Below are 22,674 nucleotides of genomic sequence, written 5' to 3'. Positions count from 1 at the left end.
ATCTCCAGCAATGAGGCTTAAAAATAATTTTCTACTTTATTTCTTCATTGAGTTTGTGCTATAGGCAGCCCCCTCACATTTTTAAGTTGGTTGTGTAAGGAAAATGCAGGTCAGGGGTAATTCAAGCTCTGTCTCCCATTGAATACCACAAAGTAAAACACTGTCGATGTTTTATCAATTTGAAACCAGTTTCCAGTTATTTCTATAAATCTATACTCTAAACTGTGATGCCACAAAGGGTAAGAGACATGTCTATTTTTTTTTACCTAATTCGTTTTTATGTCCCCAACAAAACACCCATAGTGACTTGCAATCAAATAGGTATCATTAAATGCTTGTTGAATGAATGAAGCCAAAAGATAGAACAAAAATCATTGGTATCTGAGGAATAGATTTGGCTACTAGCACTATGACACGGTCAAAAAAGTGTTAAGTACTTACCTGGCATTTACTTATCTTCTCTGAAGTACTGGGGATCTGAAACGTCCCTGGCAAATCTAAGTACTATAAGTGTTTGACCTCATTGACAAAGTGTTTGGGGAAATTCAGTAGTGGGATCAAATATCTCTCAGGTGGTTCTATTTCAAACTCTTCTATAAACCATGTTTCCATGAAAACTAACTTGAATAAGCCAAATAAAACTGGATCTTCCTGTACAAAATGATTTAAAGCATCTTGTTGCTCTTTGCTCCTCAAAGTGTGATTCATGAGAAGCATCAGTGAGATTACCTGGGAGATTGTTAGACATTCAGAATCTTAGACGCAACCCCAGACCTACTGATTATCCGGATCTCCCTATTACTGGGTAATTATGTTAAAGGTTAGGAGGTACTCTTGTAGCAGGGCTGTCAGCAAGCTAAGCATGGGCCCAGGTTTCCTTTATCATTTTTGGGTGCTCTCATTTCCAACAGCCAGAACCTGTGTGTCTCTTTCTAACAGCCCTGACCTCAGACTGTCAGAACTTGCTTTTCTTTTGCACACAGAAACATAGTGCCTAAGAATGCATGCTCCCCAAGGGTCAGTCCTTAACCAATAACTGATAAGTGAAAGTACAAATAATCCACATCACTAGTCCCTGAATGGACAACTTTGTTTTCAGAGATGCTCTGTGGGATTAAGACAAAGTAAAACTCCATAGGACTGTGTTTGATATCATACTCTTCTTTGGCCTTCTTCCTTTACTGGTCCTATTTCCTTATTCTCCTCTTATTCCCTTATCTCTGTAATGATTTCAAATTAATCACTTTCTCACAAATTCTCAATTAAGGGTCTATTTCTGGGGATCACAACCTGAAACACCTATCTATCAACAATATGCTGGGAAATTTTTAAGAACTAATTCTCTGGGTAAAAAAAAAATCTCACATTTTTAGTTTTTGTCAGTTGCCATAGTGTAAATACTCCTACCACTAAAGATTTCAAGCTATAAATATAAGGTCATGGAATTAAGAAATGCTCAAAATCTGTTCTCACAAGCCAGTATGAACTGGTTCTAGCATAGCACTGCATATTTTCATAGCCCACCTCATTTAAAACCAGCAACCCTTTCCCAAGCTCTCTTGAAGAACAATTATAACAGAATTATATAACAGAGCACAAGCAAATCTTTCTAAATATCCATCTATCTGTCTAAAGAATCACAGAGTACAAAAAAAAATGCTTCAATTTACTGATTCAACAAACATTTACTGAGCAATAACTATGTGCCCATACTTGTAAGGGCAGAAATAAAATCAAATAAGACATACATTATGTCAGTATGTGAGAACTTCACATTCTAGAGTAACAAATAAATAGTTTCAAACTGTGAAAAATACTAATAAAAAAAGGAGTCAAGGTAGAGTAAGGACTGAGTGAGTATAAGGAAACACACTTGAGACAGATTTGCCAATACAGGTCCTTGTGAAGAGCAGCTAGTTAGGTGAAGACCTAAAGCAGAAGGAAGCCTTGGCTTTGAAAGAGTGGGAGGAAAAGCATCCCAAGCAGAGTTAATAATAAGGGCAAATACCCAGAGACAGGAAAGAGCCTGGGATGTTTAAGGAACTGACAATAAAAACCTGGCATTGCATCAGACTGCGGGGGAAGGGGATTAAAACAAGATTAGGTAGTTAATGTCCATATCAGGCTGAGCCTTACGGGTCATGGTTAGAAGTATGGCTTTTATTCAAAATGCAAAGAATTACTATTAAAGAGAACTGGGCAGGTCGAGGAATGACTGATCTAAATTATGTTTTAAGGGATTCAGAATGTGTGTAAAGTAGATTGACAAGAGTGGAAACTGCAGGACCAATTAGGTGGCAAGACATGGCCCAGGAGAAAGATAATAATGTCCTCGATGTGGAAGTGGCAGCATAGATTCGGAGATGTGAATGAGCTTCAGATACATTTTGGAGATGGAGTTGAGAAGATTTGATAATGGACTTGATGTGGCCACTGAAGACAAGAAAATGAGTTAAATGTGTGACTGGAGATTGAAGGCTTAAACAACTAGGGACATTCACGTTTTATCTCTTTTGTTGTTGTTGTTGTTGTTGTTGTTGTTGTCTTTTCCTAAAAGAAGGACCAGTTCATTTAGCTATCTCGGTCCTTTTTTGCCCCACCTATACTTCCCAGAATTTTTCAACTAAAGATGGCAACATGTCTCTTTAAAATTTATATGAATTCAGATTCTCATGGTTTTGTCCAATTTTCTCCACTCACACATCTATTAACTCAATAAAGTCCCATAATCAGAACTGAGAATAATTGACAAAGAATTCTCAGTAAATACTCAAGTAAAGAGAGATTAACTCTAAATATGTATATTACTCTTCTGTCCCTGTCTTAAAGGAGCATGAATTTATCCAATAATGATATGTCATGCTTCTCAGACTTTAATGCATCAGCATCACCAAGAAAGTACTTAAACACAGGTTGCTGGGGCCCACCTCCAATTTTCTCATTTAGTAAGTCCAGGGAGTGTTTAAGAATTTCTATTTCTATAAAGTTCCCAGATGATGATGATGGTGGTAATGTTCTGGCATCTGCACTTTGAGAGCCATATAGATATACTATCCAAATTGCATTCAGAGGTATCCAAAATATACAAACAAGGAAATGGCACTACTTATGTATTATTTTTAAGATGTTTTCAGTCCTAATGTAATTTCTTTCTCTAGGTCTTAGGTAGTGAATTTCTCAATCAGACTGTTGACCTGCATGCGCACCTGCTGTATAAAGTGAGAACTGCAAGCCTTCAGAGAAGCAGAACATTCTGGGCACAGTGGTAACTTCTCATTACAAAAGACGAAAACAGATGAGTTCATCAGGAAGCCCCTTCAACTCCACGGAGGCTCATCATTCCTATTTCACGAGTTCAGACAAGCAGTTAATCTGCTGGAAACATGGAAAATGAACTGGCTGTAACAATCTATTCATGCCAGAGGGGACCTTACATTAAAAAGAGGATGCTCATGTATTATCATTAAAGACATCTAGGTTGTTCATTCAAGTATTTATATTGTAATGTTGTGTTTAGTGAGCCTGCTAGTCTTTCTCTTCTATGTGAAAGAGAGCCACAATAAAATTATCTTATGAGTGTACGCTACATTATAGTTTGTGAGGCTTTTAATGGATAATATATTTATTTTTAACCTTAGAGTAATCTGGTATGATAGAAATTATTCTCTCCACTTTGCAGATGAAGAAAGTAAAGCTCACAGAAATGAAGGACTTTCATAAGTTCACATAGCAAGGTGGTAGCTTAATTGAGACTTAAATTCAGGTCTTTTAACTCTTTGTGCAATGATCTGACTCCATGAGAAGTCTTCATGACTCTGTGGCTCCATGAGTTGATGGATTGACTTCTAACTCATGACTCTATAAATTAAAGAAAAGCCCTAATCTGATGGTTAATGTCCATACAATCATTAGACTAAACTCATCCTATGAAACACTGACTGAAGTCTTTACTTATGAGGGGCCAGTGGGTCTGAGTTTCTGATCACCAACCTTCGAGGTACATTTATTCTGACCAGCTAAGGCCATTGAGAGTTCCAGTCCATTTGCTTTGACTCCTGGGTGTTGTTCTCTTTTAACAAAAAGCCAACCCCTACATAAAGGCCACAACAAAAGTATCAGGTTGAAGCCTACGAAACTGCCAAATTTTGACTGTTTTTAACAGGCTATTTCACATTTTTCAGCCGTAAATAGTAGCAACTGTATCAGTACTTTCCATTAAGAATGATGTTTTGGAGAGGAACATGGCCTTGGAGTCAGAAGGTCTGGGTTCAAGTCAAACCTGCACATAGCACTTAATGTCCATAAGCCTCAGTTTCTGACCTGATGAGACAGGAATGATTATAATACCTACTTTATAGTATCTTTGAGAGGATGGTGTGAGATTATTCCATTCAGCTATAACTTATCAAATAGCTATCTTGTTCCAGGTGCTCCACTAAATGCTGAAGATACAAAAATAAATGAGAAAGAGTCTATACCTACAGGGATCAAAGCTTAGTGAAAGAAGCAAATAAGTAAATTAGCTGCTGCAAAATCACTCAGGAAGTCATAACAAAAGCACAATGAAAAGAGAGATGATAGCTAACTCTATGATCAGTGTAGGGCTTAGAAGATTCAGAGGTGCCAAACAAGAGTACTATCTAAATCATCAGTATCTAGAAATACCTGAGGAGCTTTAAAAAATACCAATGCCTTGATGCTCCTTATATAACATGTGGATAGGTGGAAAGAGGTGGCCCATTTTCACTTGTAGAGGAACAGATTTTATACAGTGAAAGGGCTTCACCATCTTAAGACATTATTATTTAAAATAAACAGAAGGCAAAGGGACAGGAAATTGTGACTTTTGTTTCTACTGAAAGTATTTACAGATGGAAGCATTGACAATTTAAATTTAGGATAGAAAAGGAAATAAACTTTTGAAATGGGCACACTGTGTCATTTTCCTGTTCATGGTCAACAATGATCATTTCTCAACAAAAGCTATCAAATTAACAACCACTTTTTATTGTTTTGAGTTTATTTTGGGGAGAAAAGAAAGATATCTCCCTATTAGGTATTAGCCAAGGTTTGATCTGTTGCTATGATATATCATCATCAGTAATTACAGCTGGATATGAGCGCAGCTCTGTTGGAAAATCTCTTGGGATAAGGTCACAATGTATAATTCTCTGAGTTGGGATTTTTGCCTGTGCAGATCTTCAGTTAGGAGAGTATACAGACATCCAGAGGTCACCAAGCTTTCCTTCCTGTCCACCACCTCAGGCTAGGGCAGCACTGAATGCTCCCTCAGATTGGCATGCAATGACTGGCAGTCACAGATCAGATCAGAATCACAGAAGGGATCCAGGAGGACCAATCCAGGACTAGATGGACCAGAATCTAACAGGATGGGTTCCCTGCCTCTTTTATTTCTCTTCCTTCTTATAGAAATCCCATTAGTCTGGAACAGTGGATGTTTCTTTACTATAAATTGATTTATCCTTAACCTGGAGGAAAACATTGATTTTCCTTTGGAGAACAAGCTCTTCCTCATAACTAGTCTTATAATTTGGATGGAACTGGAAATTATAGGGATAGATCCATCGTCCCAGGCAGGCTACTTACCAAATTTCATTCCTTTTGGCCATAGGAGTGGTCCAAGGCTGTCAAGTTATCCACGTTGGTTCTTTTACACTCAGTGTTGGTGCTTTTGCTGGACTAATTGGCAAGGAGATGCCATTACCCTATTGGGATAATGAGTCAACTATAAATCTGGGACTCCTGAGTGCCTGAGAGAAAAGCAAGATTGAAAGATAAAGATAGAGGGATTACTTCTGATGACATCCTTGCTTCTTAAGATCCACCTGTACCTAAAGCCAGTTATTCCTGGACTTTGCATTTAGAGTCAACATTCTACTATTTCATCCTAGATCATTTGTTTTTTTCACTCTAGATTGTTTCGTTTTGATTTCACTTATCTGTTACTGAGAGATTCTAACTAGAATATGAAATACTCCATGTTGAGGGATGGAATTCATCCACTTAGCAGATCCAACAAGAAGGGCCTTGCCTAGGACTGGCACCATATAGAGTAATGATCAGCAAACTTTTTCTGCGAAGGGTTAGATAGTAAATATTTTTGGCTTTGTGGGCTATACAGTCCCTACAGGAACTACTCAGTTCTGCCTTTGTAGTATAAAAACAGCCACAGATAGTATGTAAATGAATAAGTGTGGCTGCTTTCAATAAAATTTTATTTACGAAAATAATGGTGAGCCAAATTTGTTGATTCTTGACTAGAGGGTTTAACCTAAGGAAGGACAGCTACTGCATAAAGTGTCAGATTAGGTAGACTGTGCAGAACAGAAGATCTATGCTACGGGTTCATTTCTACCTCCTCTCACACCCATGGTGGACATCACAGATCCATCACGGGAGTGGGTTGGGGATTGGCAATGTTCTGGAAAGCTGCATGTTCACTCCACTGCTATCACTGTACCCTCTACATCTCTTTCCTCTTGAGATATTTCTTCTTTTACTTATGGAATTTCCAACTCTAACTGCCATATGAAAGTATAATCCAAGGAGCAATGACTCATGGAGGAAGAAAGAATAGGAAGAACTGAAATCCTAAAATGAAAAAAAGCTCTTGAGGTAATGGAGAGTTCTAGCCAACTTTGGATGCTGAGGGATTGAGGCTTCTCTCTGTGCCTCTCTGCCTCTGTCTTCCTCTCCACTTATACCTCTACCTCTATCTCTATCTCTATCTCTATTGCTCTATATATTTCTATTTCTTTTTCTTGAAACCCTTCATAGCTAGAAGCAGGAGGATGGGGTATATAAATGGGGATGGGCATTTCAATACTTTTAATATTTTTGTATTACCTAATAGGTGGAAATTTAAATTTACCTTGCAATAAAAATTGTACCTTTATTTTAGGAAAATCACTCTGATGTGGCTTTTAGCTATGCAAAGGTAAAGCAATGTGTTTTAGAATGTAGAAATAGAATGCAAAGACAATTTAAGTTTCTCTGAAATAGACTGTAAAAATTTTTATTTCATTGTGTTAACATTTTACAGATTATGCTTTCTCTAAGGATACATTCATTTCCTAATTCATGTGCTGTTCCTAAAATGTGTGTTTATTCTGAGAAGATATGTGTATTCCTATTTACGCAAAAAACATAAAGAGAGAATGATAGAGATTGTGTCAGCAAATTAGCCAGAGGGACTCTAAAAGGAACTGGATTAATAGTGCCAGAACCTACCTTGTTATGTTATATTGTTTGCCTGGTGGTGGTCATCACAAAGGGGTTCCTGCAAGAGAGTCAACCAAAGCCTTATTAATTTATTTTCTTAAAAAAATGGACATCTCAAGCAGCAGTCATCCTAGAATGGAGCAGATATTAAGCTAGACAGGGAGAACCTTGGAATTTAATCTGCGACTTCCGATGGGCAAAGGCAGCTGCTAGTTAAGAGATGAGCTGGATTTTGCAATTATTATTCATATTATTATTGTTGTTACTATTATTTTGTGAGAGAGAGTATAAGAAGGAGTGGGGGAGGTGGACAGAGGAAGAGGATCTTTTTTTTTCCAAAGATTTTATTTATTTATTCATGAGAGACACAGAGAGAGGTAGAGACATAGGCAGAGGGAGAACCAGGCTCCATGCAGGGAGCCCAATGTGGGACTCGATCCCTGAATTGGGATCATGCCCTGAGCCAAAGGCAGATGCTCAACCACTGAGGCACCCAGGGATCCTGAGGAAGAGAATCCTAAGTAGGCTCCATGCTCAGGACGGATCCTGATGTGGAGCTTGATCCCACGACCCTGAGATCATGATCTGAGCCAAAATCAAGAGCCCAACACTTAACTGACTAAGCCACCCAGGGGCCCCAGTTCTGCAATTATGATGACAGGCTGGGAGCCAGCAGGAGGACCTGGTAATAGTTTCCTAGAGATGTTATAACAATGTACCATAAGCCAGGTGGCTTAAAAAAAAAAACAAGAAATTTATTGTCTCACAGTTCCAGAGGCTAGAAGCCCCAAATCAAGCTAATAGCAAGGACATGCCTATGGCAGAGAATCCTTCCTTGCCTCTTCCTAGCTTCTGGTGGTGCCATCAGTCCTTGGTGTTCCTTGGGTTGCAACTATATCACCTTAATTTCTGCCTCTATCTTCACATAGCATTCTCTTCTCTGGGTCTCTCTCTTATAAGGACATCAATCATGTGGGGCTAAAGAGCTCGTGTCACTCCTGTATCACCTCATCTAAACTGACCTCATCCATAAGATCTTATTTCCAAGAAAGGTCACATTCTGAGTTACTGGGGGTTAAGATTTTGAAATACATTTTGGGAAACATAAATCAGCTCATAGTAGATCGTGCATCCTCCATACATCTTCCAGAGGAGGCTTTGGCCTATGAATTCTGAAATCTTCTACATTCGGTATCTATTTCTAGTCTTTGTGCTGCAATTTTCCTCCATTATTTAAAAAGGTTGCATCAGCCTGTATTAGCTATCTCTATGGTGAGTTAAAGAAAAGAATGTGCCCAAACCCAGACCTAGTTACAGAAAGAAGCCCAAGCCTGAGTGGACCCAGCAGCAGAGAAGGGCAGAGATCTAGAGCCAGACAGTTGGTGGAGATAGCCAATTGGATAAACGTATGAAATACTTAAGCATTCTCTGTAGATGTGCAGAGACACCTGAGGAAATCAAGTGTTGAAGACAGAGCTTTCTGCAAACATAAAAGGGGCTCACTTCCTAATTTTGATATTTAAAAAAAGGTGTTTAACTTTATTTTCTAACAGAGGCTGCGGGGGGGTGTCTGGGAGGCCCCTTGGGATACACTAAAATTTGTCTTTATCAAACTTTGAGAAAGCAAGCAAACCAATAAGCATGTTTAGACAACTGAGAGCTCACAATCTTTCTCCTTCTTTTCCTTTGACTGATGGCATGTTTCCAAACAGCACAAGAGTTAGTGGAAATAAAGGCTTCGAGAATCTGCAGTGAAGAAAACTAGCCCAGTACATTTGGAAAGAAGCCAAGAGGATGATGGTCATTCCCTAGAAAGGTAATGTGAGCCAAAGGTTAAGTGTTTTCTACCCAACTATTCAACAAACACAGAAGGGAGACCAAATTCAATGGCAGTTAATGGCATTTTCTAAATGCCTTAATTACTTGCATTTTTGGTTATTAGTTAATGAGCTGGAAACATGGGATAAGACAATATAAACTCATGAGCATCTGAATAATTCAATTTATATGATTAGGCAAGATGTTGCCTGGAACCCTGTTGTGATAAATAAAAATAAAATGTCTTTGGTTAAAAATTCCAAGGAAATATATATAGTCTCCCATCCTTCCAAATTGCAGTAGAGTAACTCAAAATGTCTAATTTTTAATTCCAATCTTCCCTGTCCTGACCATAATCTATGAAATAGGAGAATTCAAAGATAAACAAATGAAACAGGCATATATCTCTATCTTTGATTAGCCAGGAGTTTCCTCACTCCTACAGATATGCACAGAGCCCAATGAAAAAAGTGAATGTAAAGACTATTTTAGTGTTTTTTTATTTTTATTTATTAATTTATTTTAGATTTTATTTATTTATTCATGAGAGACACAGAGAGAGAGAGAGGCAGAGACACAGCCAGAGGGAGAAGCAGGCTCAATGCAGAGCCTGACGTGGGACTCGATCCCAGTACTCTGGGATCATACTCTGAGCCAAAGGCAGACGCTCAACCACTGAGCCACCCAGGTGTCCCAATGTGTTTTGTTTTTTTAAAGATTAAGTTAAATTCAGTATATGAGGTGACCAGACTCTGGCTTAAATATCTGTTGGAAGAGGCGGAGATCTAATTCCTGCACTCAGGAAGCTCACAGTCTGCTGGGGCACAGGATTTATTTACTACCAATATGACATGTGCAATAATAAAAGTATATAAAACGCACAGAGATAGCACTGGTGAGAGAGATGAACCAGGTGGGTTGGATGGGCAAAAGTTGCATAGATGGTTGTATCCCAGCCAGGTCTGGAATTTGGATAAGAGATAGCTAAATGAGACACCTGGGTAGCTCAGTGGTTGAGCGACTGCCTTCAGCTCAGGGCATGTTCCCTGGGTCCTTGGATGGAGGCCTGCATTGGGTTCCCTGCAGGAAGCCTGCCTCTTCCTCTATGTCTCTGTTTCTGTGTGTGTGTGTGTGTGTGTGTGTGTGTGTGTGTGTCTCATGAACGATTAATACAATCTTTAAAAATAGAGAGAGAGATAACTAAATGGACAATGTGGAACTGAAGAAGGCTCCAAAGATCTGAATAGATAAAGGCAAAGGCAGTAAAACAGAGTGGCACAAAGAAAAGCAATGCTAGGTTTTTTATGCATCTGCAATGTAGTATACAAGATGGTCTAGAATGATTGGCAAGCAGTCAATGGGACCAATGAAAAGTTTTAAGCAGGAGAATACAGTAAGAATTTTTAAAATTTTTTGCAAAGGAGACTATTGTTTGTGGCCTATTACTTGTAGGTTAGCAGGAAACGTTTATGAGGATGAGGTCATAGGCTTAAGTCCATGCAGGATGGTATGGCACAGGATGGTATGGCACAAACGCAAGTCTGTGACCACAGATATATTTCTGCCTCTCCTTCAGCCATTCTTGTTTGAGGCAACCCCTACATTAGGCATTTTATTGTTAGCAAGTTTATTAGCAGCAACAGCTGGGTGTCTGAATGAAGTCGACTTGCAAATGTAGGGACCACCAAGATGACCTAGGGAACTTGGAGCCAGCTTTTCATTATTATCAAAAGCTAAATTTTGTATGATGATATTGAAATTGCTACAGGCAAGAGACAGGAGGTGTTCTCATCTGTCCGTTCTGGCCTATACCCTGTTTTTCCTTTGACATTTTTCCTAGTTCCATTCAAACATAATAGAAAGGGGGAAAGAGAGTTTTGGACCCAAGATGCCAATGCCCGTGCATCAGAACTCTCTTTCTGAACCTAGGGAAGCATCACTAATTAATCATGGGACTCTTTCCACTAATTCTCAGTATTCTTTTGATCTGTCCAGGCTGCTACTATAAACTATTAGCATTGGCACAGGAAATGAAGCCTAGTTGCCATCTCTGTTTTAGAACAATTCTGCAGAATGGTTTGTTAACATTGGCTTTATGAGTACATAATCCCAGTGCCATGTTGTTTAAGGTGGTGGCATCTATGTTCATGATGGGCTTTCAAATGGCAAGACTAAAAGCGAGCCCTGGCGGAGTCAAGGCAATAGTTAAGAGGTAAAGGTAGGAATAATCAAAGAATATAGGTCAGAGCCCAGGGTCAAAGTCACACGCTCTCTCTCCTGCTTGGGATATCTTCCAGCTTCTCTTCTTTTGATAAATCTCAATTTATCTTTTAGGCCTCAGCTTAGAAAATGTTTCTTCTGCTCTGACCTTCATGTGAGAATTCAGTTGTACCTTCTGTTGTACTGACAGCATCCCAGACTTTCTCTATAATGGCAGCTATTACCATATGCAAGTAATATGGGCACTGCATACACCATCCAGGGGTGTATCACATTAGTCCAGCTCAACCTTATAACTAGCATAGCAGATGCCCCATTTCAATTTTACAAACTGAGCTGACATCAGAAGACAGAGAACAATAGGATCTGGCTCTCCAACCTGATTATTTCATTCAAAGGCTACATATGTATCTTGGTGACAAAGAACTAGAAACATGGAGAAATTGAAAAAAAAGTCTTAGGCAGAAAATCTTTCCTATTTTTCTTCTATAGCAGGGTCCTATTTTTTTCTCAGGACAGGACAAGCCCAAAGTCTGGGCTAAAAAGCCCAATTTATAATCTCTGGCAACTCCTGACATTTGCTGAATGAATGCAATCAGTAAAGTAAAATGCTATTAGAATCCAGCTTGTTATTACATGAACCTATATGTACTGTGTGTACCTGGATCTGAAAAGAACAATCTAATCTGGAAGAAAAATCTCAATTGTTAAGTCAGAAAGATCTGGACTTTTTTTTTTTTTTTTTCTTAATTGGTAGGGAAGGCTTACATTTCATTTTGTAAAAACTTGATCAAATTACTTAGCCTTTTTGAGTTTCTGATTCGTTGATTTATAAAACACTTTGAAAACTTGTTGAGATATCACATTTATCAAAGATGGTACAATGTTTGAACCATAAGGGATAGTGAAATAAATAAAATTATTGGTACTCATTTAAAAACTATTACTTGGAAAAAGACATAGGCATATGTCATCTCCTTCAATCTTTAAAAAATAAGCTATATTATTATTTCCAACTGATATATGATAAATTAAGCCTCAAAGAAATTCCCTGATTTTTCCCAAGGACATCCAAAGAGTAAGAGTGGAACTGAGATCCAAACCCAGACTCGTCTAATTCTGTAGCCTATGCCTACCACTATGGAATACAATGGGAAATATAGCTCTGACCTAGTCAGCTTATGGAGATGGTAAAGAGGATCTTTGACAAGCTCTAGATAAAACCTATATTTCCCATCTCCCTTTGACATGGTAGGCAAAAGTTCTCACAAAGCTTTCTAAAGGGAGTTCATTCCATGAGGATGAATACTTCTGCTACTCTCCTTTTCTCTGTCCTCCTGCCTAGAACAGAAATATGATGGCTGGAGTTACAATGGCCATCTCACAACAGTAAGTCATCCTTGAAGATATAAGTCATATTAAAGATGGAAGAGCAGATGCCAGGGTCACTGATTAATGTGGAGCTATCATACCAGCCCTGGACTGTCAATCACTGCTTATTTTTTTGTAAGAGAAAAAAAAATATCTTCTTTCTTAGTTAAGCTGCTGCTATTTGAGTTTCTTTCATATGTAGCTGAATTTAATCCTAACTAATACAGGCTTCCACTATATTTTTCATTTTTAGATTTCTCAGACTCCCAGATAAAGTAGACTGGAGACTCCAATTGTATTTTGAAATTTATAAAGCATAACTGAATCAGGCAAGGTGCCCACAGGAATAGTGAGGGAATACCAGAATGACAGAAGAATCCACCACTGCTTCTGGGTCCAGAAAATTGTAAGAAATGAAACGAAAAGCAAATATTCATTATTCTACTTTGGAGAACTCCAAATACTCATATTCTGCTCATAAGGGAAAGACTTTCAAAGACTGAAGCTTCTGAAATAAAATCTTGTATTTATCTCCTCAGAGATCATCCTACTAGCTAGACTTATCTTTCTGGATTCTATCAGGGCACGAGAAACAAAAGAAGCCCATTCATCTTCATGTTCTTGAGAGAATATGATCAAGAATGTCCTAAAGGACCAAAGGCAACAGTGATAGGGACAACAGCCACACTGTGGGAGACATAGATTAAATTTTATTCTGTTCCATGGATAATTCTAACTTCTTTACTTCTGCTTAACTCATTGAATTCTCAAAACAACCTTATGACCACTGATCTCTCCCATAAATCAGGATATTAACATGTAGAGAGATTCTGAATTAGGTATTCACATGAAAAAATGACTTCAAAAATAATGATAAAGCAATCATTTGAAACCATCTAATATTGTGGAATATTGTGGAAACAACAGTATGAGTGTTCTCTTTGAGAGAAAGAAAGGATGAGGGATTGGAAATATGAGTCCTCTTGAATAAGGAATTGACTGTAATTAAAGAAAGTCATCAAGTAAATCTCCAGAATGTGAAAGTATTTGTATCTTCTCATTTTAAATTTCTTCCCTGTGCAGATAGAAAGTCTATAGGATCCACCAATTGTAACCTGGAAAACACAAAGTATTTTAGTTGACTGACAAACCAGTTAATGCAGGAAGCTCATCAAACTTTTTAATCATAAATAAAAGGGTTCCTCAGTGCTATTTTTGGCCTTTTAATGCAAAGAAGTAAGAAATCACTCTCAAGTAATTTTACTATCATATTTGTGTAAATTCATCTGAAATATAAACCTCCATGTTGTTTAGGTATCAGAGTCTTTAAAATACATTTTAGAAATTGTGGCAGATTGTAAAAAATGGCTAGTTTAGAATAGAATGATAGTTTATAAGTTTTATCTTGTGTTAAGTACTTCAGATATAAATAAATTTATAATAAACATACATGTAAAAACCATATTACTTCTTTAACATCTAGAACTAATCCCTCTTTTTCTTCAATATTATTAAAAGTCCAGAACAATTTTTGAGGTGGCTTTTTAATATTGATGTCTCCCTGCTAGTCCCAACAAGCCTAGATGAAAATTAAAAAAAAAAAAAAAAAGTCACAACAATTTAAACCTAAACCAGATTATTAAGTTTGTTTCTTCTACATAATGGAAAATGATGTTCTAGAGCCTCCATTTAAAGCAGAGAGTAGGGATGCCTGGATGGCTCAGTGGTTGAGCAGCTGCCTTTGGCTTAGGACATGATCCTGTATCAGGCTCCCTGCATGGAGCCTGCTTCTCCCTCTGCTTATGCCTCTGCCTCTCTCTCTGTATCTCTCATGAATGAATAAGCAAAATCTTTAAGAAAATAAAGCAGAGAGTCAATATATAAGAACTAATTTTTTAGAGCCTGAAAATACCTTTCTAGGCTTTGAGCTACATGAAATGGAGACTTTTAGAAACAGATCCTTGATTTTCAAGGATCTTCACAAAATTCTGCTCATATGCTATTTCTTGAGTTTCCAAAAGTGTCCTGTAAGAAAAAAGGGATGGAGGTTAGACCTATTTCACATAAAGTGAGAGTGATCCATATAGTGATGGTAGATAGTATTGCCACATAAAAGAAATCTCGGCTTTTTGTTCTACACCTATTTGACCATGCCAAAATCTTCTTTTCTTTAGAGAAGGAAGACAAAGTTTGAAAGACTATTTTTTTTTTCATCAGAGTCATTGCTCTTTGAGGTACATCAAGGGTCTCTCCCCTGTTATATAATGTGTGGAATGCAGAAAGGCACACATGCCTCTAGACCTCTCACTTATCAACCAAGCCCAATGCTGGCACATCTCTCCATGAAAGCCATTCTGTTGAGTTTACTTTGAGTCTCCAAAATATACCCAGGAAAATACACATGACAATTGTTTGAAAAATGATGTGAATTCATAAGCATCCTTTACAATATTATCAGGGATTGATTGTTAGTTCACTTTAGTTCTTGAAGGACTAAAGGAAGAAAAGTCCCATCAGGAAAATCTGTGTTGATAAAGTGAAGGGGAGAGCTGGAAAAATCCCACAGTTGAATTGCTTAAGATCATTTCAGATGATTAGATGAAAGACAACATAAGATCCAGGCAGTAAGTGTGGAGATGAAGCAAGTGGCAGCTAAAAGGAATATGTGATCAGACTTCATCACCTTTCCTATATTGTCTAGGATTTGGCCTTGTACATATATGTAAGTAACAATATGAGCAATCACCAGTGCCAATCATAATATATAGATTATCAAATTTAATCTTCATCATAACTTTATGAAGTTAGGTATTATTATCTTTAGTCTTACAGAGGCTCAGAAAGACTAAGTGACTTGCTCAATGTCACACAAGAGGCAACAGAATGACTCAAAATCAAGTCTGTCTTACTCAAATAGTATGCAGGCTCCCAAACAATTAAAGCCTTCATTTATGGATTATTGCTTCATGAATATCCCATTTGGTTCTCATTACTCTAAGATGTGGTTATTACTGGAGAGAAAGAAACCAGAGCTAAAATAATTTTAAAAATTGGTTTAATTAAAAAGATCTAGTAAATGAATAAAGTAACTCAGCACCAGCCTTGTGATTGCAATGCCCATTACTTTTCTACAACGATGTTCACCCATTTGCTTAACAAAAAGTAGTGAGTGCTTCTCTATTCAGTCTATTAGGTACTGGGCATACAAAGATGAATAAAATATGGTCCCTTTCTTTGAATTTAACATCGTAGGGGAGCAACTGACAAATATTTAGAAAAATAGATTGTAACAAGGATATAGAAGCCTCTAGAGAAATCTGAAAAGACTTCATTAAAAAAGATCACAAATAGGGGCTCCTGGATGGCTCAGTCAGTTAAGCATCCAACTCTTGATTTTGGCTCAGGCTGTGATGCCAAGGTTGTGAGATTGTGCCAGGCATTAGCGTCCATGCTCAGCAAGGAGTCTGCTGCCTTCCCTCTTTCTCTCCCTCTCCATTTGTCCCTCCCCATACCCCCGTTCACACACACTCTCTCTCTAAAATAAATGAATAAATCTTAAAAAAATACTACAATTAAGTTAGTTCTTTATACTAGATAACCTTTTAAAGTGTCTCTCCAATTTATAATCTGTTATCTCTTCCCTAATAACTGCTCTATCACCACTATCCACAAATACATTCCCAGGAACAACATGGTTGCTTTGTATCTCTATTGACCAAACCTAATTTTTAAAAGAAATTTATTTATTTATTGTAAAGAGAGCATGGGTGGAGGGGTAGAGGGAGAGAGTGTATCCCAAACAAACTCTATGCTGAGTGTGTGCCTAGCAAGGACCCAATCCCAGGACCCTGAGATCATGACCTGAGCTGAAATCACAAGTGGGACACTTACCCAACTGTACCATTCAGGCACCCCTTGACCATTAGACCAGCAGTATGCATCTTACCAGAACTAGACCAATTGAATTATCTCCCTGGGGAACCTAAACTGAAACACACAGAGTATAGGGATTGGAAGGTAAGTCATATCGATGGTGGTGTTCTAGAGACAAATTGTCCCCCCGCTGGGGTATTGGAATTCCAGAAGCTGCTCAGACACCTGCCCTTCCTGGGCAGGAATTTGTCCAGTAAATTCCATTCTTTGCCCAAACTAGTGTAATATAGATTTATCCTACTTTCATTCAGTCAAGTTTCAGGTTGAAAGATGAATAAGAGCTACCCAGACAGTAAAAAGTTGGAACCAAAGTTTAAAGATGCTCAAATGCCACACTTCATCCTGGAGGTAAGAGCAAGCCAAAGAAAGTTTGTGTGTGTTTTTAGAAAGTGTTATAGCCTTTAAATGAGCAAATTAGTAATGGGCTAATGCCAATGAGGAATAAGATAAAGAAATGTTTACAGAGCAGTGAAAATCTACAAGAAAATGTCAAAATATTTCCCCTCAAATTATTTTGGAGTGAAACTATATACAACATTGCCTCCACCCACACATCCTGTTATATCTGCATTCCTTCTAGGTGATTGTGCTAAGTATCTTCTGCTTGTCCTTCCAGATCTTCTCTCCAATTTGCATCCTGAGTCCCAAGAGGCTGCCTAGTATAGGCCACTTCTTCAAGCTTCTCTGCTCTCTAGTTTTTCCAGTTTGGTTTGGATATTGGAGCACATCAGTGAGAGACTAGAGGAAGAAAGTTCAGGGCATTTATTCCCTGGGATGCCTCTCTGCATAGTCTCCATTAACTTGAACAAAAGGCGCTGCTCTTCTCAGACAACTCTCTCCATATACTCTCATCCTCGCTCTGATTTTTTTTCCTTTAGATTTTAAGAACCATTCTTTCCCAATTTCCCCTTCAGATGATCCTATTTCTAACCCTGGTTAGAATAGGGTGGTACCCAATCTGTCTTGCTTTCTTTGTGCCCTGACCAGGCCTTTGTAAATAGTCCCTTTCTAAAATTGTCTTCAAACTACAATTTGTATGCCATATGGTTCTTACCATAACTCTGATCAAAACCGGGCCCTTCTAATACCTTACATGTAAAGACCTGGATATGAGAAATGAGTTCCCTTTATAGCTCCCTAACTCAGGAAAGAGCTCGATGTATAATGTCCTTTTTAAGGATTATCCAGGGGAGTTCTAAGGTTATTGTAGCCATAACTAAACATGTTAACAGCCACAGGGGATCCAGGATTTCCCCAAGAAAAATTCCCTGTGCCAACCCGAGATGAAGAATACTTCACACTAAAATGAAAGAGGTAGCAGTTGAGTGATAACAAACAGGCAAGTCCAACAAGCAAGGAGAATCAGGCAGACACACCTGCTTTGGGATGGGAAGATGGGGCCAAATGACTGATAATTTGAACTCTTTAAGAACCAGTCACACCTGCTTAGGCAGCCTGTAGGGCAAAGAGCAGAAAAAAAGAGGGAAGGTAACTTAATTCACACAAACTCTTTATAACAATGACTTGAAACAGGCTTATCACAAAGTCTGTTCCAACAGTTTGTATTAGAGTTATTCCATTACATTTACATATAGAGTCCTTGATACATCTGCTCATTTAGGGAGTATCTCCATTGAAGGCTGATTAACTCTTTGATTTATTCATACATTCATTTCTTCATCCAGCCATCCATTCAACAAATAATGCCAGAGCATCCACAGACTATGAGACATGGTGTTACGCATGGGAGATACAAAGGAAATTAGGAGAGACAGTGCCTAATTACAATCAGGTTGGGCAGACACACAAAACAGATAAATGAGCAAGTTAGTGATTCTAGGATGATGAGTGCAAAGGTAATAAAATGCTAGGGTAAGGGGAGCACAGGGGAAGTAGACATGGCCCAGATTGAGGGGTTCCATGGTGATGGTCAGGGAAAGCTTCGTGGAAGAGGTGACAATTAAAATGTCTTACAATGTTAAATCTGATTTAAAAGGTGAAAGGCATATGGTATGGATCATAAGCGTCTTTGAACAGAAACTTCCAAAAGAGCAAAGTTTTTTTCATAGTGCCTTAAGTGGTACCCAGGGGCTAAAGTACCCTCATCCTCTTTCCAATATGTAGCTCGGTTGCTAGGCAACCACAACTGGGCTAAATCCAACCTCATTCTCAACTAATTTGGGAAAGATCGTTTGTTTTTTAAATTTATACCCTTGGAGTTTCACTTTACAAAGAAAAGGGAATAGCTTCTGGTCTTTCTATATGATTTAACTGTGAATTTCCTGACTTCTCTTCAATCATACCTCAACCACAATAAAGATTCAAAAAAGTCATATATATCACTGTGAAGAAGTACTGGTATCATTTTTTGATACAACTTTTTCCCAGATACACTTGCTAGAAGCATTAAACTTCTTGCACTCTCTTGGGAAAAAGAAAAGTGATTAAGATGGATTTTGAATGTCTTCTAAAAACAAGAAGATCTTGCAAATATAGAGAAGGTGTTTTGTAATTATGTATATTATGTATATATAACTTTAACTGCCTCTGGTTATGTAACCAACACAATGTCAGGTGCAAAGTGATGAAACAGCAATATATTTCAGAGGCTTCATCTTGGACAACTTTTAATGACGATACAAATGTGCTCCAGTCCTGCACAGTGAAGCATTTTTTTTTTGACTCCCAGAAGGACATGATCTTCCATGAAAGTTTTCAAACATCCCAATAAAAAATGAGATATAGTAAGACAAAATCATATACCTACCACTGTCAAAGCATGGAAAACCAGATTTGATATTTCATACATTTCATAAATGTATGAAAAATAATTTACAAAATTAATCACATTAATTAATACAAATTGATAGTTAATAGGGGAATGATTGCTATTCTAGCTCACCAGTTTACCATATGGAGCTTACAGTGTATACATAGATGTCTAGAGGGCACACAGTATGGAATATAGGTCCAGTGCTATGGATAAGTTCTTTTTAAGTTTGAATTAAGAAATTTCTTTACTCTTTATAGATAGATTCCCAAATGGAGTAACTAACACTGGAAGGCAAATGCTGGCACACACAGAAGGATGAAAATAACAAGTATTATAGAATGGTTCATGCAGAGAAGTAGTTAAATGAAATATAAGGTATGCATATAGTGAAATGTTTTTGAATTATCATATGAAAATAGTCTCCTTCTATGTTCTGAATTAGAAACATCTCCAAGAAAAATATAGGTCTGAGAACAATTCACATAGTATGAGACTGTTATTAGGGATATAAAAAACATATGTTCATTTGTTTATAAATGTAAATAAAAGAAGACAAAAACATATGCACCTAGCAGTCTTTACTATTTACTAATTACTTGACTATTAAGGTTAAAGAACGGTAGTGAGATTCCACATTCTGTATTGAACCACTTATATGGGAAGATGTACTTGAGTATGTATTTGAAATATGAACATTAAATATGCATACATACAAACAGAACATTTCTTAATGAGATTTCTTTCTCTGTGGGTGTGATGCCTATTTCCCCATGTTCCTTAAAGAGAGGGATAAAGACTTTACCAAAGACTTTGGAAAACTTCCTAACTAAAGGTTTTCTCTAAAATTCACAGAAGCTAAAGACTTAGCCAGTGACTGCCTGCCTGCCCTTTGTGTTATTACTTTAAATTGTAAATATATACAAGTATAAAAATAACATGATATTCCCAAGTGTCCAAAGCCAAATATAATGTTAATATTTCACTATATTTTCTTCACAACTCTCTTTTGTTTTGAATTAAAAACATGTTTTAAAGATTTTATTTATTTGTTCATGAGAGACACAGAGAGAAGACAGAGACATAGGGAGAGAGAGAGAAGCAGGCTCCTTGCAGGAAGCCCAATAATGGGAACTCTGGGATCACGCCCTGAGCCAAAGGCAGATGCTCAACCACTGAGCCACCCAGGTGTTGCTGTTTTTAATTAAAAATTATAAATAAAGCTAAACCTATCCTTTCCTGTCCACACATATACAGCAATAGTGAACCACTGCCCTACAGTTGGTAATTTTTATTCCTATGCAAGTTTGTGTACTTTTACTAAATACACATATTATACAGTATTGATTACTAGGTCTTTATTATGTACGTAAGTTATATCATAGTGTATATGCCCTTTCTGCCTGAACTGGACTTGGTGGCCTGTTTTACTCCATGTATTGATTTAAATGATGCAATTAGAGGCACCTGGGTAGCTCAGTCAGTTAAGATTCTGACTCTTGATTTCAGCTCAGGTCCCGATTTCAAGGTCCTGGGATCAAGCCCTGTGTGGGGCTCCTCACTCAGCAGGGAGTTTGCTAGATATTCTCTCTTTCTTCCTCTATCCCTCTCCCAACTCTCTATCTCTGTAAAATTAAAAAAGAAAATCTTTAAAATAAATAAATAACCCAATTAAATCAGCCTTACCAGGTCTATCTTGACAGTCAGGCAAAGAGGCTGCACACAGGGAGCAACAAAAATGCAAGGACTGTGATTAGAGCTACTGCTAGAATTCCAAGGTCTCCAAGGCAGTGATCAACAAACTATTTCTGCAAGAAACTTTCTTCTATATAGCTTTGCAGGCTATATAGTCTCCATGGAAATACTCAACTCTGCTTTTATAAAGCAAAAGCAGCCATAGATATTATGTCAATGAGTAGGTATGGCTATTTTCCAATAAAACTTTATTTCTAAAAACAGGTTATATGTTGTTTTGGATCTGGGGGCTATAGTTTGCCAATCTCTGTCCTACGGCAGTGAGACATGCAAAAGGAAATCAGCTGCCACATCTCTCTGTAGAAGCCTAGTGCTGGGAGGGCTGATCTAAGAAGCCACCTTCCTCCCTGATGCTCCAAGTGCATCCTTGCAGAAGTTGAGTGCTTTATGGAGACAAAACCCCATTAAGCAAGGACCACTACTTGGTCAAACTTAGCAGGGAAGTTCTGTCTCCTGCTAGACCCTGGTTCCAAGTAGGTGGAGCACTGTGTCTCCAGGGAAAGGATAAAAAGCTGGCAATCAGGGTACATGTGTTTGGGATTTGATTCCCAATTTTGTCACCATCATTGCTGTTGTCTGTGTTGTTCCAGGCAAGGCATTTCCTCTTGCTAGGCATGTTTCCCACTTGCAAAATGAGTGTTTTTGGGGCATATTATCTCTGAGGTTTCCTGCAAGATCCCACGATATTTGGGATGGTATAAATAAATACAATCTATCGAAATCCTCCAAATGTTCTTTCTTGCCATAGTATAGCAATGCTCTCTAGGAATCCTCCAGAAACATTAACAAAGAGGATGAATGATTGATTTAAATTCTAGAAGCTCCCTTTCCCTGCTAGTCCACAGAGAAAAAGGCTGAGCTACAGAGAGCAACCAGGAAGGTGGAAGAATTTCAAGTCAAGGCAAAGGGCCAAGAATTGAAGAACCAATGGGAAAGGAGATGTTCAACATCAAAAGAGAAGATTCACTATGGAAAAGAAAACTGGCTTCAAATAGAAAGGTAGATAAAAATCATAAATTAGAGCAAATTGTTTCCATACAATTGCAGAAGGGAGAAATGAATGGTATTTATAAGACGGACTTTGGTTCAGCTCAAACAAAAGAGATACTTTCTGGAAATTATAGATATCTGAAAGTGTAGCAGCTGTTATAGGAATATCTCACCCATAGACATGTGCAAGAGAAGAATGGCTAAGCACTTGGGATAGCACAAAAGGATTGAATGAGGAGTTGGACGAGATTCCTTCTAGCCCTGAGATTTTATAAACTAGTCCATAGAGGCTGGTCTTTGGGTACTTAGTACTGGGCCCGACTTCCTCCCTTCTGAAAAAGCTTATTGCATTTTCAGAAATACCCAGCTATTAGAAATTATTTCAGACAAAGGAGTTTTCTGCAATGTTTATGCCATTCCCCAAAACTCAGTACAATGTTGGGCACATTGTAGGTTCTCATTATTTGTTTAAGAAATGGAATAAAGGGGGCATGTGGGTGGAACAATCAGTTAAGTGTGGGCTCCCTGCTCAACAGGGAGCCTGCTTCTCCCTTTCCCTCTGCTGCTCCTCCTGC

At 37.9% G+C, this 22,674-nt stretch overlaps 1 long non-coding RNA gene across 1 annotated transcript in view; it reads right to left on the bottom strand.

Annotated features, from left to right (window-relative positions):
* LOC140611268 (uncharacterized) overlaps positions 1-22,674 on the bottom strand; it is a 100,112-nt gene that overhangs the window by 5,581 nt on the left and 71,857 nt on the right. The window contains exons 2-3 of the long non-coding RNA XR_012012545.1: positions 7,252-7,300; positions 5,608-5,771 (exon numbers count right to left, since the gene is read on the bottom strand). This is a non-coding gene — a long non-coding RNA (uncharacterized lncRNA). The remainder of the gene's footprint in view (positions 1-5,607; positions 5,772-7,251; positions 7,301-22,674) is intronic.

Source organism: Canis lupus, chromosome 19 (genome assembly GCF_048164855.1).
Source record: "Canis lupus baileyi chromosome 19, mCanLup2.hap1, whole genome shotgun sequence".
NCBI classification, from domain to species: Eukaryota; Metazoa; Chordata; class Mammalia; order Carnivora; family Canidae; genus Canis; species Canis lupus.
This window is presented reverse-complemented; position numbering and strand designations above follow the sequence as displayed.